Consider the following 18,727-nt stretch of genomic DNA (forward strand, 5'->3'; position numbering starts at 1 on the left):
AAAATGTATAAAAAAATACAGATTGCTTTCTTACATTGCTGCGAATAAGCATGAATATTGAATCTTACTATAGTATCTGCAAAATATACTCGACACATAGAAGCTGTTGTTTGCTACACACTAAATCAGTCTAAACTTTTCTATACAATAGCTATTTCACTTTCTAGCAAAGGACTGAAGAGACTGGCATGTGAACAAACTGGGCAAGTATTTCATGAGCAGAAACGCTGAATGCCATCCAGAGCATCAGTTATGATATTGTTAGAAGACAGGCCAACATCAGTTCCCTCACTGTTGGAAACTTTTTTAACGTGTTGGCTGTTAACAGTAAGGTTTATTATCCATGTATGTAAAGTTAAACGTGTCTTTCCTATAGAAAACTATGATCAAACATGGGGGTCTTCAAAGGCTTACGTCTGGTATGCTTTATATGGCAAAGGGCTAGTACCAGAGAGACATCTCTTTAGGAAGACTTATGGTCACGTATTTAATATTGCTTGATGAAATACTGCAGGAAAAGTGAAAAAGCAGAAGTGTGAAGGAGATTTGGAGATGGGGTCATGCACTCAATGGTAACATATGGTAACAAAATTCTGGTCACTGTCAAATATCTGTGTAGGGTGTAATTACTGAAACCATGAAATATAAAAGTTGCTTTTGGCTTCCCTGCTAATAATATTCAGTCACCCACCAAACTTCGGGTAACACTTATATGCTTTATTTTATATTCATCTAATGAAAAATCAGATTACTAATATCTGATCTGACTTCTGAGGATAAGAATAATTTTCTCAACACATAAAAGAAGAAAAGAAAGCTTTAATACTGCATGTCTCCCATGGCTGAGCTCCTGCTGAGAGACTGTACTAAAGTCAGCCAGGTTACAAAAATTGTATTAGGTGAACAAGTATGAAATGATGTATGAAGTTGTAAGACTGGTGCAGCAGAATCACCCCAGTCGTCATCATTTTCAGATATACCTCATTCTTACACAGTTTTTAATTTGGTCATGAAACCTAAGTATTTGAATAAAATAAAAATAATAATTAAAAAATACCCACAAAAAACCCTGAGGATAATTAAGCACTGGTACAAGGTGCCCAGAAAGGTTGTGCAGTTTCTGTCTTTAGCGGTTTTCAAGACCCTACTGGACACAGCCTTGAGCAATCTGATCAGACCTCTCAGCTCAGCTCTTTTGATCGGGAGGCTGGATTAAAGATCTCCTGAGGTCCCTTCCAGCCTGAATTACTTGGGCACTGTACATGGAAAATTGAAGACTATGAGTGGAATACTTACAGTGGTTCAAAGCAGGAAAACCTCTCTACTGGTTTTGGGTTTTTTTATAGATATATAAAATATTTTTGATATAAAGGAATTCTAAAAAATCATCTGTGTGAAAGAAAACGTGCTGGAGCATTGTCAACAATGATTTGGCTAACTTTTTTTTTTTTTATACTTTCTACTAAACAAGGTTTTGTACTATTCTGGCATTACAGAATAAAACAAAAATCTAGACCTGACCTTCTTACTAGCTGAGCATTTCCTGATACAGCCTTCCTATTTAGCCAGTAGTTTAGCACATTTTTATGTACTCATGCTTAAAGGTTCAGACCAAAATATCATCAGATTTCAGTGATATTTCTTCAGCCCAGGAAAGAATTAAAAATTAAATATTAGCAAAAAATAAAAAAAATCCAACCAAGAAAAATTACTTTATAGTTTGGAATTTTAGGAATGGAACATATGTTATGAATCATTGCAGTTTGTAGCTATTTCAGGCAGGTAAGCAAAGTGCTAAATTTAAATTTTAATGAAAAAAAGCAGTGGAATATTTTCTACTTACTGAGCTAAGACCAAAAAAAAAAAAAAAAAAAAAGAAAATGTTAACAGTTAATATACTGAAAAGTCTGAGAGAAATAGCCCTTTCTCAACTAGTAGTAACACACTTGGAATGACTCTGTAAATACCACAGCATGCACAGGGAATGCAGGAGCATGAAATGTTTATTCTTTCCATTCTGGAGCAGTTATCTAAGATGATGTTATTGAATTAATAAAATGCATGTTTTGATATCAGCAAATTACAACAGTAACTAATTTTTATTCTATTCAGATTTCATCTTATATTTGGCTGTGAGAATAATGAGATTTGAGCTCCCATAATAACATTCAGAAACAACCTCTTCAAGTTCTTTCAGGCAACACTAGCAAATAGAATTTGTTCAAGTGTAGCACAAAGCTGAAAGCATATGAGTCTGGCTCCCAGGATGCTTTCACAAGTTGCTAGGTATGTGTGCACGATATTCTGAAACCTGATTCAGCTCTAAGTAAAGTAGCTGAAAAACTTCCCCCTCATTCCAGTGAAAGATGACTGCCTTTATAAGACTCCACTTGTTGTTGACGAAAATAAACAGCCTCAGGTTTCTTGTTCAATTAAAAAAATGTTTAATGTTTTCAGACTTCAGCAAGATGAATCTTACGGCAGAGCTCCTACAACTGCGGAGATCTACTCTAATAAGCCTATTACCAGTTTGTGTGCAGGCAGGAATCGACATGAAGTGTTCCTTTGGAAGTGAATTCCTAGGTGAAGAATTTTCAACATGTGGGAACAAACGAAGCAGTATAACAAATCAAGAAAATGATGGCCCAGAGCATGCAAGCGATACATAAAAGATCAGATACTAACTGCTTAATAAAATTCTATTTATATGAAAAATTAATTACTATAAAAAGATTAGATACTTTTCATTGAAGTCTGGATCTGAATATTAATGATAAAAATATTTAAAACATAATAGAAAATAATGATTTAGTCTGGTGAATCATAAATATGGATAGTTCTGCTGCTGGATGTCACTATGTTTCTGGAATTAACCAAGCTCCTAATTGACATTCCCTATGCACAAAATAACTTACGCATGTAATGATTTTAAAGTGTGTCCATAAACCCCATTGACTTCAGTGGTATTTAAGGATATGTGTAATGTTAAACACAAACTGATTTGCTTTCCTGAACATGGATGTTTTCTAGTAATGAAGCCTAAGAGGATTTTAATAACTTTGGTTTTGTTGATGTAATGGAACGCAACTATAATTTTATCTGGGTATAAATAGCATCTGAACTAATAGGGCCATAAAAGAAACCATAAATTTAAGATACCATGAAGAAGTACTTAAAACAAACAAAAAAACCCACCCCAACCACAAGCCCTTTTCAAAACTGACTTGTGCCCAGGGCAATCTTCCTACTCTTTGTAATGAGAAGTGGTTTTTATTTTATTGAATAATATTGAAGAGTAAAAAGAATTCTATATAATACATTCAAACAATAACAGAAGACTTTTTTAATCCTTAAAAGGAGGTGGGAAATTCTAGGAAAAATGATCAGAAAAATAAAGTGTGTGTTTTTCAATGACAACTGTTTCCAAAAAAACACTCCACTTAATTACAGTAAGTGAAAAGAGCATGACCATATATGCGTACTTTTACATTGTCTCTTGGAATCAATTTGTGGGTGTACTCATTATGTTTTTAATAGTGACCTAGGCAAACCCCATACTTGCATTTCATACTACATCAAAATTATGTCAGGCCAGAGAATTCTGAGAATTTTAGCTTTATGCTCACATCTCTTGTTCATTTTTATGCAGATGTTTATGTTATTGGCTACAGTTCAAAACAGCTGTTCAGATATGCTAGTGCAGATATGTGTTTGAAGAGTACTCAATATTCTATATTTATCTGAGAAATGTCCCACCTTCAGCTTTAAGCATCTAGATAAGATTTAGAAACCATTGACTTGATTTAGGTGACCTGTGCTATACACAAAAAAAAAAAAGGCATCATGTGCTCGGAGGTAAGAGTAGTGAGAATGCTTCAAGAATGGTTCGTTATAGGAATCAAACCTGTGAAATATTACTAACTAGTAAAAATAATCAATGCATTCAAAAAAGCAAATCTTTTTGATGGATGATTTTAATAGAAATAAAATATTTGTAAATTATTTTAAATCAGGATCACTTCATTGTTTTAATTTACAAGGTGGCTTATCTCAACCCTTATATCAACAGCGTAGAGTAGGTAATAAAAGATAATAATGGAATAGGAATTACATGCCAGTGATGATTACTTCTTCGATCAATTTTGTACTGAGAAAAAGATGAATAGCAGTATATCCTGAGGAAACATTCAAATACTAGTTAACTTAAAGCTTGTACTTCTTGGACTTAAATTTGTTGTATTTCCTAGGAACAGTCAAGTACCTTACAGTTTTACACATCATTTTTTGGGGTAGATAGAGGAAAATAGACATGAAATCAAAATGTTCTTTTAACAGTTTTAATTATTTACCAGTATGAACCGACTACCATAATTTCAATTTTTTTTTAGGTGTTCTGTGGTATTGTCAATAGATAGACTATTAGATCTCACTTTGCTTGATAACAATATAGTTTCATTTTTAATGACATGAACTTAATAATAATACAGCTACATTACATTTTTATATTTTCTTATTTGAAGTAAGAAAACAAATGAACACATCCGGTCAATAGGAATAGTCAGAAGTTCAAATACGTAATAATTCTAAGATATCTTACTTTGCATCTCGCTCTCACTGAAAAGTTTCTTGTTGGCTGTGTTTTCCCATTGTCTACAATTGCTTACAATTCTAGGTTTCATGAATTATCAGAAACTAAGTTTTGGTTAGTTGGCTTGCACTGAAGTGTCAAAGAAACAAGCAGGGAGGGAGTCTCTTAATTTAGTTCATTCATGGAGAAGATACTGCTTCGCATGTCATTTGACTGTTGGATTTGTCTCGTGCAAGACCTGTGCATCTTGCTCCACTTGGCATGGCTAAACACATCAAGTTTAGGTTGTTTCACATCTCATTAATTCCTCTTCCTGGCATCTGGCAGGCACCGAACAGAGCACCTGCTATTTCTCTCAAGGGATTAAAAGCATAAGAGATAATTCAGTCCCAGCAATCCTTGGGTTACTTTGCTTACATCTTCCTCTTTGCTATGCACACACATAGTGACAGAAGATGCTGTTATTCTCAGTATCTAAATGATTCTTTTGCCCTTACCATGATGCCATTCCCTTTTTAAAAGTTACAGGCATTTGGATAATATATTATTGCTCTTGTGTAAAAATATTAAGCACATCATGTTGGGGTTCAGAGAAAACATCAGTTATTGCTAATGATGGCTAATGAGAAAGATGATTAGTCAAAATACATGTAGTGTAATCGTGGATGTGGCAACATCCATTCTTTCTTCTGTTAAACTGTCATAAACTGTGCAGATATATGAAAGTTGTGTTCCAGTTCTTGCCACTTACAAAGGAAAACATGCAAAATATGTTCATAGACACTAAAATTTCATAATCTCTGAGACCTGAAGATATAGTTGCAAGCTTTTTTCTCCAATTTAATATGGAGAGATCATCATGAACAATTACATGCCACAGTTACTCCAGTTTGCTTTGAGAAATTAATGCATGGACTTGCATCCTGCATGACAGGCATTGGTGGTTTAGAACCAAATTTCTAAAGCTGAAATTATTCCTGGCTCTTAATAAAGTCTGCTGTAAATTGGGTGCAAGAGCCAGCCAGATTTTTTGGTCTGAAGTATCTGTGATGAATTTTTTTCTATCTTCAAATGTAATTGAACCTTCAGAATTACTGTGAGAAGAGAGAGCTTGCAGCATCATATTCATTCTTCTTCATTCTCAGAGATTAAGAAAAGTGTGTTTACTCTTTTAGAGGTTATTGCCCTCTCTTTAATTTCAATCTGTCATCCATTTCCAATGCTCTTGAATTCATTTTTATATGACAAGCTAGCCCAAAACAGAGCAACAGTGCATCAGAATGAAGAGATAGAGGTATATCTGAAAAGTTCACAGAGTCATTAAAACATAACACTTCTTCCTTTTCAGGACCACACTAAGGTGATGAAATGCATTAGTTTTAATTTTATCAATGGGAGTGGCAGCTCTGTAAGTAAGCTAAGCGATGCATGAGATATGCAAAACTCTTACTAAAAGAATTGCATGTCCCTGGTGACTTCTGTTTTACTCTACACAGTACTTTTGTCTGATGCAGAGTTTTCTCTTGACAGCATCCCAACGCATTTTCAATCCAGACTGAAAAGATGTTGAAAGGACAAATATTTGCTGATTCAAACAGTATTGCATTAATCAAGTAATAGTTTAGATGTACTTAGCAATGAAACTAATTACAAAGTCCTTATCAGTTTCCTTACATAGGCCTCTCTACATGCAGGTGTGAGCATACAGGAAATATTACTAAAAAGAGTGGGACTATTTATTTAAAGTTGTGGCCCCTCTTAAAAGATAATTATATCTATTCTGAAATATTTTAATTCCAGTTGAATGATAAGCAAGAGTTTTGGACAAATCTTTCTCTAACAGTTGCTGTACTTTCTGATAGTAGAGGCACAGTGCAAAACCAAGCAGAACATGAGCGTCCTGCTTCCAAAAGTGAAGTGAAAACACACACTGGAATGTCTCAAAGTGCAACCGTGTAGGAGGTCATGGGGAATCAGAAGCTCCCTTTTTTTACTCTTCCTGATCATCCTTTGATTTTAAACTTGGGTTTTGTTCTGACTTTCTTTTAATTTCAAACAAAAGTTAAAGAACAGCTTGCATGTTCGGCAGTACGACTTTCCTGATGTAAGATTTCTGTTAGACAGGTTCATAAGGCTAATCACATTCTTCTGCACCTTTTTAGTAGTTTTAATTTGTAGAAAACTTCTACTAATATACTCCTGGAAGTTTTCTTGTTCAGTCACCCTCAAAAACAAGTGAGAAAGATGTAAAAGGTTTTACCAGTTACAAATTCTATATCCTGCAGCAGTTGCAAGCCAAAAATAGTTTTCTACAGGTGGGCATAGCCATAATGTTTTCACCATTAAACTGTTTTCCACAGGTGGGCATAGTCAGAAAGTTTCATGTATTGAATTACTATTCAACAGAAAATTACATTTCAAACTGAGTGTATGTGTACGGAAAGCTTTCCACAGAAAATTTCAACATCAAAATACATATATACAAATGTGAGAAAAGCTTGAAAGCTGGAAACTTGTCCAGGAGGGCATAGTGGTTGGAAATAACTCCTGCTATCAAAATAGAGATTCTAGTTGGAGAAATCTTGTTAGCCTCCAGAAGAGGCAGCGAATTTTTCAGGCAGGAAAGCTATGATGAGCTGCATAAGTCAGCACTTCAGACTCCGCTCAAGAAACATCAGTTAGACTCTGCAGATCATGGAGCTATTTAACTGTGATAAACCTTTTTTTGTTTGTTTGCTTAACTATGCAGTTTTTGATTTCAGCTACAGCTGAAAAGGTAGTGCTATTGTCACTAAAGTGATCATAAAGAGTACAATAGGGTAGCCTGAATTTAACCATTTCTGCAATGGTGCAAGCAGCAACAGTTTCACTAAGAATAAAAGTTCTTAGTTTCTGACGTAGACAAGCTACATTTTTAATTACAAAAGTCATTCTATCTTAAGAGCATTTAAATTCACCACAATGAACAAAACCTGTTATGTGTTGCTCTCACTTGAAAACATGAAAAGATGTTAAAGTTAACATTTCAAACCACTAAACTCATTATTTTTGGAAAAAAAAAAATTCTCACATCCACTTTTGGACAACTCATATCTGTTCTACACATGACCAGTAGGTTGCCAGAAATTAATTGGTCTTAACATAATGAGTAAGGGGTTTATAGGTAATAATATGTATCTAATAATAATGAAAAATATATGAGTGACTGTCAAAGCTGACAAAAATACCAAAGGCATTGTTCTTACCAGTTTTATAATAATGTGGAAATCAGCATTTTTTAAGAATAAATATATATTTATTTCTGACTATATATCAATCATTAAGCTCAATTTTATGATTGCCACCTTAGTTTATATCCACTTTTCATATCAGGAGCAGTTAACTACTAATTTAGCTGTAACATATAGCTTGGAATATCATCATGATCTATGAGTTATGAAGGCTGTTAATGAACAAGCCCATTGCTACAAAAGGGAATCATAGAGTGGTTTGGGTTGGAAGGGACCTCAAAGATCATCTAGCTCCAACCCCCCTGCCATAGGCAGGGACACCCTCCACTAGACCAGGAAGAAACTACTTAAGTCGTATTGAAAGTAGCAATGGATGTCTGTCTCACTGAGAAACAGAACAGTCTTTAAGAAGATGACACAGAATATTGCTAGCGGGAATTAACACATTTATATTTTCATTTATACCTATGATGAAAGTCTCCTGCCCCAATAGCAGCCTTTTCATAGCAACCTTTTCACCACAGATTTTGGAGATGGGTGAAGGCAGTTATGAGACAAATTGTTATCCAATACTTAAGCCTTTGTTGCAACTCCTTCAGAACTTTTTAAGACTTTTGGTTCACTACGTTCTTTTATACATTTCTGTGACTCCTCTTTTTGTGGGATCAGAGCTTGATAACTAAAGATACACAAGATCTCTGCTGAGATGCTCAGAGCTTTCATTTTTTTCCTGAGTCCGTCAAACTGAAATCTTTTTAAAAATTTCTAGCAGGAACAATCTGAGAATCTCCCATTATCAGACCATTTCTGGAAATACCAAGGTATTGCAGGATTTTTTTTCTTAAAGGCTTTCACCCAAGCGAGCACTTTTTTTAAATTCTTTGTTACAAAAGAGAACTCAGATTTCTTATTTTGTTCATTTAAACTTAGGGGTCTAAGTCTCACTGTGCTACTGTTCCTCTTAGCCAAGGACAGAGTTCTGAGACCCCTCTCTTTTGTACATGTATTTTTTTTGAGAGGAGTAGAAATCTCATCTCTACATTTAACCTGAAAAGATAGAATCCTTTCACTTGAAGAGTTGCGTTTTGTGCATAGACCAGAGGAATTGTTTTGGATGTTTAGGAAGAAATTAATCTCTGGTACATTTTAAAAATTTGTTTCTTTCCTTCTTGTATCAGTAGGATACGAGGCAGGAGCCTTTTTCTTCTTCACTGTCTATTGGAACACCCAGTAGGCAAAACCCAAGTTTAAAAAACTGTGCACATAGCAAATATGTTCAGAAACTTTTGAACTTGCACTTAACAATTCACCTGTTCTTCAGAGTGGAAAAAAGGAACAGGAATAGTACTGCTGATGAGAACAAAGTTACGGTGCATCAGGTGTATAGGTAGGTTGTGGATACCGATAGTTGTTGTGAAGCCTTTGTTGAAATTTATGATGTCAAATAATAGTTCTCCATATGTCTCTTAAGTTGGTGTGTTCAACAAGCTATAGTTGGTGGCTGTCAGAACAGAAAAAAAAGAAAATTTGTTTCATCACACTTTAAACTGAGGCTCAGAAAAGAGTTTTACACAGTGATAAGCATCTACCCACATTAGCAGTGCTGCTGTTGTGCAGCAAAAAGCACATTCTGATGGTGATGCATTTTATCAGCTTTATTTTCTTCAGTTGTCTTCTGCATATAGGCAACTATGTTTTAGCTAATCAGATCCTTTTTTTTCTTCTCTTTTTCCCCCAGGAGAAAACCACTCTACAATTTTGCATTTAGGGAGAAAATAAAAGTATTTAGTAGGAAACCATTCTTATTGCTGCAAATTATTAATGTTGAAGTTGTAGGCTTTTTATCACATCTTCCTGCTTAAATCCCAAAATTATTACTAATTTGGACACATATAACTCAGCATTAACTTTCTACAACAATGTTTGGATCCTGGTTTCCTAAAGGGCTGTTTCCCTTTTTATGATGTACTCAAAGAATTGAGATCAAATGGAATCCTCTGCCTGATAATTCAGAGCTTTTTCCTTCTCAATATTGAATACTTTCATTGGAGGATCCTGCACGAATACTGTTTATTTTCCTAGCTACTCTCACTAATATTCCACCAAAACTTTCAGTAATACTCATATATATTTATATCTCCGGATTCACACACATTTCATACAGCAATTGTTGTAATTATTGGAAAAAAAAAGTGTGATGTTACTTTCTGACACTTTAGTCACAAACACTCATGTAACTGAAGTATTTACATAAAAGCAGTATATAATTAATGACATTAAACATAGACAGTCACTGATTTCTTTAAAACAAGAAAGTATATTTGGTATGTGCAGTGGGTTAACCTTCACTAACAGCCAAACACCCTCCCAGGCAACCATTCATTCCCACTTTGTGTAGTCTTGTACAATAGGTGCAATCAATGACTGAAAACAGATTTAGATAGCCCTTTCCTACCTGTTACAAAGAGACTTGCCAACCAGTTCTATTACATATGTTTATGTTTCTTTGCTACATTTAGCAAATTGACAAGAAGTCCTGCCATTAGTTTCTTGTGGCTATTTTTGCATCAAGGATGAAGTTTCCAATTTTAAAGTGTCCAAATTATTTATTTTGTTACATTAAATATGGAATTATTGTACTATATTTATAGTATCATAAAGGGAAGAGTGAGTGTCGCATCACACCACAATCAAGAGTTTCACATCAGCTGGAAGAGATAATATCTTCCATTTTTCTGATACCTCTGGAAAAAAAAATATTTTGTAAACATACATACCCATATTAATTCTGAGAAAGAAGTTGCAATCTTCAAATTAAAAACATACTGAGGAAAAGGGAATGCGTGCCTGAAGTGTTGATTCCTTTTTCTAACTTCGTCTAATACCTTAGATAACAACTCTCTTCCTAGAAACCTTGGGCCATCACAGTTACAATACTGTTACAGAGACATTTAGCAGGTTCTCAATGTAAGTAAATTATTATGATTTCTAAGCAACTTTAAGAGCAGCTGAGAACAAAGAGCAATGCCTAAGATTTTCTATTCCCAGAGAGAAACCTAAAGATTTATACGTATTTATTGTTCCTGGCTGAGGGCTAGATATTAAATTCTTCCATTCTATCCCGAATTCTGACTGCCTCACATGAACATACTGCCTGAAATCCACTGACTTGGGAACAAAAGAGCTGAGACTTAAAGGTCAGTTCCCCAATTCCCTGCAAGAAAATAGGTTCTTGCTTTCACTTATTTTTCCCCTTGCCCGAGGAAAGCATGCTCCTCAAGAGAGAATAGTACTCTGGGGACATCTGCAGTTCCTATATATAAGACCAAAATAGTCAGGGGACCTTTGTAGTTCCTGTATATAAGACCAAAATAAATTGATGCACGATTCAACTGCTGTTTTCCATCAGTCAGAAAATGAAGTGCTGTGGCTATGGCAGTTAGATGCTTATGTAACAATAACTCAATTTGTGAGTGGTCTCACAAACTTCAATGGGCTTTGATCAATGGTTCAAATCTACCAATTTTCTGAAAGAAAAATAAAGACCTTGATCTCACTCCCATTCAAGATAATGGGAAGGTCACCATGGGTGACTTTGGACTTTATGTTAAGCCTACATTAAAGAAGGGAGCAAGGGGGTGACATAGACCAGGAAGAACTGCCCGATGGACCCCTTTTAACTCCAGTTTGACTTTGGTCAAAACACTGATACACTAGTATCATTGCCCAACTAAAATACCTTTGCTTAGGCACAAGGATGTATGTCCTAAGTACATACGGCAATATGAGAAGTCTGAGCAGACATAATAACAAATAATTGAATCTCTGTCCCACACTTAATGAAAGCAGTGTAATTTAATATTTAAATTTAACTAATGACTGGTAGAAAAGGAAGTATCCTATTTATAGCAAGCGTTTTGCAGACCATAGCTGTACTTGAGTGTAGCATTACATTGTGGACCGATGCTGGAGTAAGTGAGCAAACTTTTACAGGAAATGCAACATAACCTCCCCAGGTGAACATAAAGTGAGAAGCACCATCATCAACACTGTCAGAATCCCTCCTGGTGAGAACCTAGGCTACTGCTGTCTTACTGCCATACACCAGATGGAGGCGGCTGGTCAACAGCAGTGGGACCCCATAGGTGGTCAAAGGGGAAGAAGATAAGGACTGGGTTCTCGACAGTAATAGTTGAGGTAGCAAAACTTTTTCTTACTATTGTTTGTTCATTCTCTTTAGTCTGGTTATCAGAAAACCTTTGGACAATTTGTTTCTTTTCTTCTACCAAGTATCAAACTTAAAATACAAGCAATGAGTGGAAGTATGGGTCCCCCAAGGATCCTGTCCTATATCTTTCCTAGATGTCCTGTGACACAAATGGTGTGTCAGAGTGCTGTGCAGGCAGCGGCTCCTTGAGACCAGGACCACCAGAAGCTCCCCACGTGGGGAGTGTCAGGGCAGGGCCTGGCAGCCAGGGCCTATCCCAACCCCAGCCAGGATCACGGCAGCTGGGAGGCACCGGGGCAGCCCCAGCCCTGGGCATCGGGCACCTTTCTGTGTGCTGGGTGGGGCCCTGGGGGGCTGACATGAGGTCCTGGGCCACGGGCAGGATGAGGGGAGTCCCAGCGGGGCTGGGCAGGCACAGGCAGGGCTGGTGGTACCCTCAGACATGGTGCAACATATTTTCCTCTACGAGAATAATTCTGAATTATCATAATAAGTTGTCATTGATAATTGTTGCGGTTTAGTCCCAGCCAGCAGCTGAGCACCACGTGGCCACTCGCTCACCCCTCCCGCCATCAGCAGGATGGGGAGGAGAATATGAAGAAAAAGGTAAAACTCGTGAGTCCAGATAAGGACAGTTTACTAGGACAGCAAAGGAACAGGGAAATAACAACAATACTTATAAAAAAATATACAAAGCGTGTGATACACAATGCAATTTTCTCACCACCCAGCACCTGATGCCCAGCCCAGCCCTGAGAAGAGATTCCTTCTCCCTGGCCAGGCCCCCGTCCTTACTTTATATTAAGTATGACATCATATGGTATTGAATATCCCTTTGGCTAGTTTAGGTAACCTGTCCTGTCTGTGTCCTCTCCAGCTTCTTGTGAAAATTAACTCTGTCCTAGCCAAAAACCAAGACAATAATATAACCTTACTAAAACCATATTTAATCAGTATTTCTTCTTCTTTACTGTTGAGTATAACTTGAAACTTTTATTCATTCTTTCCATTTTGTTTTGCACTTGGCATGAGATTTTGCTGCTCTAGTAAAAAATAATGTAAATATTAAAGCCTGCTTCTTCCTTTCCCTGTTTTGTTTTGCCTTCAATCTCTAAGCAAGTAATTGGAAAATTATTAAATTTACATCTAAATAGACTACCTCTGTAATACACCAATAATCACTTTCAAAGGCATACAGAGAAAGAAGACCCTTAGGCTTAAGGAAGCGCCACCAAACCATGTTGGTCTCCTGACTGAATTCACTGCTCCTGTTTGCAGTCAAATTTCCAGTCTGTAACTCCACTCAGGATTAGTAGTAGCATTTACCAAGCCTCCAGCTAGGACCACAGCTGACAGATTACTGTCAGCACACTGCATCCATTACACACTAAATTCAATGTTTTTTGACTGCTGCCCTATTTTATGCTCTTAAGTCTGTAGTTTTGTTCTGTTTGACCCCTCCAAACTCTGCTAGGCTGAACACAGAATCGCAATAGCACACACAGCAGGCAGCCCTCACAAAACTCCTGCTTCCGTGCTGCTATAAAGTCTATTCATCACTAGTCTTTGTTTCATAAATTCACAAGCTTCAAAATATTATTTTTATGAAAATGAAGTGTCAGCAGCTACACAGGCTCCTTTCTGGAGGAAAAAATTGAATTGCTACCACAAAAAAAACCCACAAAACAAAACCAAAAACAAAACCACAGCATTTTCAAGAGGCCCAAGCGTCACTGTGAATGGTGGAAAGAGGTCAGTCAATATTAATCTCCCATGGTTAGCTAAACCTGTATATTATATGTTGAATTTTAATCTTAATCTAAAACTAAACCAAAGCCATCAGGGAGCCAGTGGTCAGATATTAACATACTGATTGACAGCGGCAGTGTTGGTCTCAGTGACAAAACTAATACTGCAGAGTACTCTGTTGAATACGTGTCTTGTCCAAATATGTCTTCCCATTCAGTGACCCAGAACATGCTGGAGATACAATTGCATAATGACCCATAATTAAGCCAGATATTCAGATGAAGTTTAACTCTAAAGTATGCTTTCTAGATACAAGTTTCTCTTTTAAAAGATTACACATTTCCTCATTTTCCCCAGTGCAGTTCTTTGAAATTCTATTATATTAATTACTTTATAACTGAAACTATTATATTAAACAACATATATTTTCATCAACAAAATATGTAGAAAAAAGTAGATATTATTTTGCAGTACAAATTTCTGGAATAGAACACTGACTGAAGAAAAGTAAAGTGAATGTAAACATGAAACCAAAAAAAGGGTTTCCATTAGGATTTGGAAAAAGCTAGAATATCGTGTAAATGTGCAAAATATTCTGAGAATCTGCTTAATAAGGTCTTCCAGTGTATCTTTAAGAAAGTTTTTTAAACCAAAAGTTATACGTTTTACAGGAAATAGCAGCTGATTAAAAACAAAACCAAAAAAAAAAACCAAAACCAAAACCCATGAACAAACAAACAAACAAAAAACCCCACAAACAAAGAACCCTTTCCCTCTTGGATAATGAAGCATAGTGTTCATCCCATAAGAAAGACTAGATGAAACTCTTATGAACTGAAAACTCTGAATAGCACAGAAAATTTTCAAACCCAAAGCATTCTAAAACATGCTTTAGCAATTGAGAGATATAGGAATTTGGTTCGATACTTGGTTAGAAAAAGTGTCCTGGCAAGCTTATGGATTAAGAGAGAACAATCAGGTACTGAATAAAGCTTAATAAGAACATTCATGAGCTATGCTTACTCTGAAGAAAAACAAATTACTTTAGATATTCCTATGATGGCGTGACATACGAGTTTAAAAAAGGACCAGAGGATTTAAAGACTGTCAATAAAGAACACTTAAAAATATATGTTATTAGAGATGTTTCTTCAGTATCATAAAATAAGGTAGATAATTTTTCATAGACTGCAGAGCCTTTGTTCAAACAGGTGACTGCAGAAAATATTTTAGAACAGATGCTTAGTAAAGCTTGCCATGTTCAACCTACCTAAACACATTTACACATGAGGGACTGTGGCTTTGTCATTCTATTAAAAATCCTCCCTGAAACATATCAAAGTCATTCCACTGATAAAGGTATAAAGAATACGTCCTTTATGATCATGGGATGATATAATACTTATGTGTTATATGGCTCTCTGAATCCTCGTTGCAGAATAAGGGATAGCATAACCCTACAACAATAAAATATGACCAAAAAAAAAAAAAAAGAATCATGATTTTGGTTACTGTAGACCTAAGTACACATCCCATTGTACTCATTTTACAGCACTGGCCGCTCAATTTGGTTACCCTTCCTCATAGTGTTGACACTTATGATCATATCCTTATGGATGAAAAAGAAATGAAAAGTAGATATAAACTTTCAGGAATCTAGATGATCAGAGTGTCATAGATTGTGGTGGCTTATTTGCTTTATTCTGCTTATTTTTTAGTCAGATTTTTAACTATCAGCTGATAAGTAAGAACTGTAACATGTTTGTTGTTTTTTCCTAGTAAATTAATAACTATCAGAAAAAGTTAATAATTTCATTAGTTCTTCAGTAAATGATCCACACCAAATTTACTAGTGTTTCTATCATTTCTGCAACCCATTTGCCTTTTTCTTACCTGGCACCATCAATCTTGCAGAGTAGGAGGCATGTTCATGGTCAGGTATTGCTGCTGCAGCTTGGGAATTAAAGCATTATTGAAGTAGCAAACTAATTTTAGATTTAGTCTATAATATTGTGTCATGGTTATAATTAGTAAATTACAACAGAGCTCCTATGGGAATTGCATATTACAGCCATATGATTACTCAATTTGTTCACTCATGATTAATATTATTACACTAAACATAAAAGGAAATGATTAATGATTTATCTGCAAATTGCTTAATAAAGCTGGTAATGGTGCAGGATAGAAGAAAGTAAGTTTATCTATGTGTTTGCAAGCTAGTCTACACAGAACAGGGAAACTAAACCAGAGCTGATTAATTTCCTAGCGAAATGAAACAAAAATATTTGTCCTTCAATAATAAATGCATATCAATTTTATGTCATGTTACTTCAAACACATTTGTCAAAATACATAAGAAAAAAAAAAGTATAAATATTTTCTTATATTTGGCTCTTGGACTTTGCAGCCTCCTAAGACATTTCATACACTAAATTTCTGGCTTGCAGTGGAAGCAAACAGCAAAATAGCAAATGACAGCGAGGTTTAGAAATAGGTCTGTTTATATATTACATTACATAACCAAGCTGTTTTTCCAGTACTAATTTGGCTTTCAGGTGTGTATATATTAAGTAATAAAATGGATATATTTTTTTCCTAGCTAAGTTACTACAGTCTTAGAGGCCTTAACACAACATGGTAAAAGTCATGACATCAAATTTGCATTGTGTTTCTCATGAAAAGACAACATCCCCATTTTCTGTTGAAGGCTCTTTTAAGGGTGAAACAAAGACTAGAGGTAAACTTAACATTCATCCTGATTAACACGTTAACCCATGTTAAACCTATTGTAAAAGGTAGCCAGACCTGGTAGACTTTGGGACTCGGGGGAATTCTCCTTCCCAGCCCCCTCAGACCTTGTGGTATCTGCCATCCAAGGCCCATGGATGCAGAGGCTCCCTGTGCCCAGGTCCAGCCAGCGGTGAGGTGGAGTACACATTCCTGGTGCACACACACATGTGTGCACACAACGCATGCACACAGACTGGGATGTAAGCTCACTAGTGGTTCGTATACACACCCTCACTCTCTGGATTTAAGGCACACCCACATCCGTATTGTATATTATCACAGGCTCCAAGTCCATCTAATACTTTGCCCAGATCCCAGGCCCCTCACCCAGTTACTGGGTCAGATCTTGAGACCTTCAGTCTTTCCAGGCACTGGTGTCCTTCTACTACATGCTAGTCCAGTCTGAAGTCTGCCAGCGGTTCACCTCCACACCCTCCCACATGCAATGTTGCTGCCATCAGTAGCCAGCTCCTAGACCTATGGGCTCCTCAGACCCACAGGTTCTCTCTCCAGTGGCTAGCGCTCAGATCTCTCATACTGCTTACTGACTAGTCCCTCTTGAAGGTCACTAGTGGTTCACACACTCATACCCAGAATGGAGTGCACTCATACAGAAACTAGTTAGGAATAGAATTTAATAAAAAGACAGGGCTTGACCAGAGAAGTATACCATCCAGCATCTTACTTATACTCAACTGGCCTCTCTTGTTCCAGCTCCTCTCCATTTCCCATGCTTGTTTTCCCCCTCCACCTTGACCCCTCCCTTTCTCCACCTTTGTTTCATCCCGGATAAACAGCCCACCCCTAATTACTTTTCTCCCACTGAACTCAATTCCATTACATCTGTACCCAAATTTGATACCTCACAGATTATGGTTGCTGAGAGTCTACTGGCCTTACAAGATTTCAGTTGTCAAAAGATCCCCAATTGATCCCTCAATTATTTGTGAGCCTTGGCTGTGTATCACCTCACTCCCCCTTAACCACCTGTGAAATCTGGCCATTTCTCACAGCACAACTCATAACACCTGTCAGCTTCTCACTCTTTTATCTGCCAGGTCCAGCAATTTCCCATGCTATGTCCAGCAGCTTCTCATGGCGAGTTTAGTTAACTAAACCTCAGGCCATCTCCTGACATGTGCTGGTGTGCCTCACCCACCTGTATTCTGCCCACTCTTCACCAAGAGTTTCAGCTCATGTTTGCCCACTGAAATGAGTTAAGAAGGTACCTTTTTCCCTGCAGGTCAAAAGACAGTCAGATTGGATTAGTCGTTTTTAACACTTACTGTTCAGCATCAGAGACTTTTTCTCAGCCTCAGCCACAAAGCCTGCTTGTGCCATAGGACTCTTAAAAGAGAAAAACCAGTTTCAACAGTGGAACACAAACACCCATCCCGCCAACCACCAGGGCACAGAAATAAGTTGAACATGCAAGTGAAGGCAAGAAAGAAGATCTGAGTCTTTGACTTACCTCTGCTTCCTAAATATCAAACATATGATTGTTAGCACATAAGAGATGAATTATTAAACAGTACGGCTTCTCAAAATGCCTTAATATTCTCTTTTTAAAAGGATATTTTAATTCAGAAGTTTTATTCAGAATACGAAAGTAATGCTGGTTGTAGGTAGACGGAGAAGCAGATCAAAATTTGTGTATGATTAGGGTTCTATATTCCCAGAAGGGATGGATAGTCTTCTGAAGTATCAGCATATAAATGGAAACCAAACAATGCATATGTATTAGATATGCACAGGAGAGAATGAAGAAATAATAGCAATATACTAATTGTATGCCTTAAATTTGAAAAGAACACATATATCATGCTTATGTAACAGCAGTAAAAAGATCATACAGAGTTACTTTATTAAAAAAAAAAAACAGTGTGAGATAATTAGAAGTTTATATAATCAGTTCACGTTTTGAGGTCAAGATAAGTTTGGAACCCAATTAAAGAAGATAATTTCTTTTTTTTGCTGACAGCATCATCTAGCAAGCATTTTCACTGAAAAGGTATCCATGCCTTGGCTAGCCTTTCTTATTGTTAACCTGAAATGCCATCTATGACTTAATTATGTACATACACAAATTTAATGATCTTCTTTAAGTAAGACTTTTTGGCTCTAGTCTAAGAAAAAATT

Source organism: Grus americana, chromosome 1 (assembly GCF_028858705.1).
Source record: "Grus americana isolate bGruAme1 chromosome 1, bGruAme1.mat, whole genome shotgun sequence".
Lineage (NCBI taxonomy): Eukaryota > Metazoa > Chordata > Aves > Gruiformes > Gruidae > Grus > Grus americana.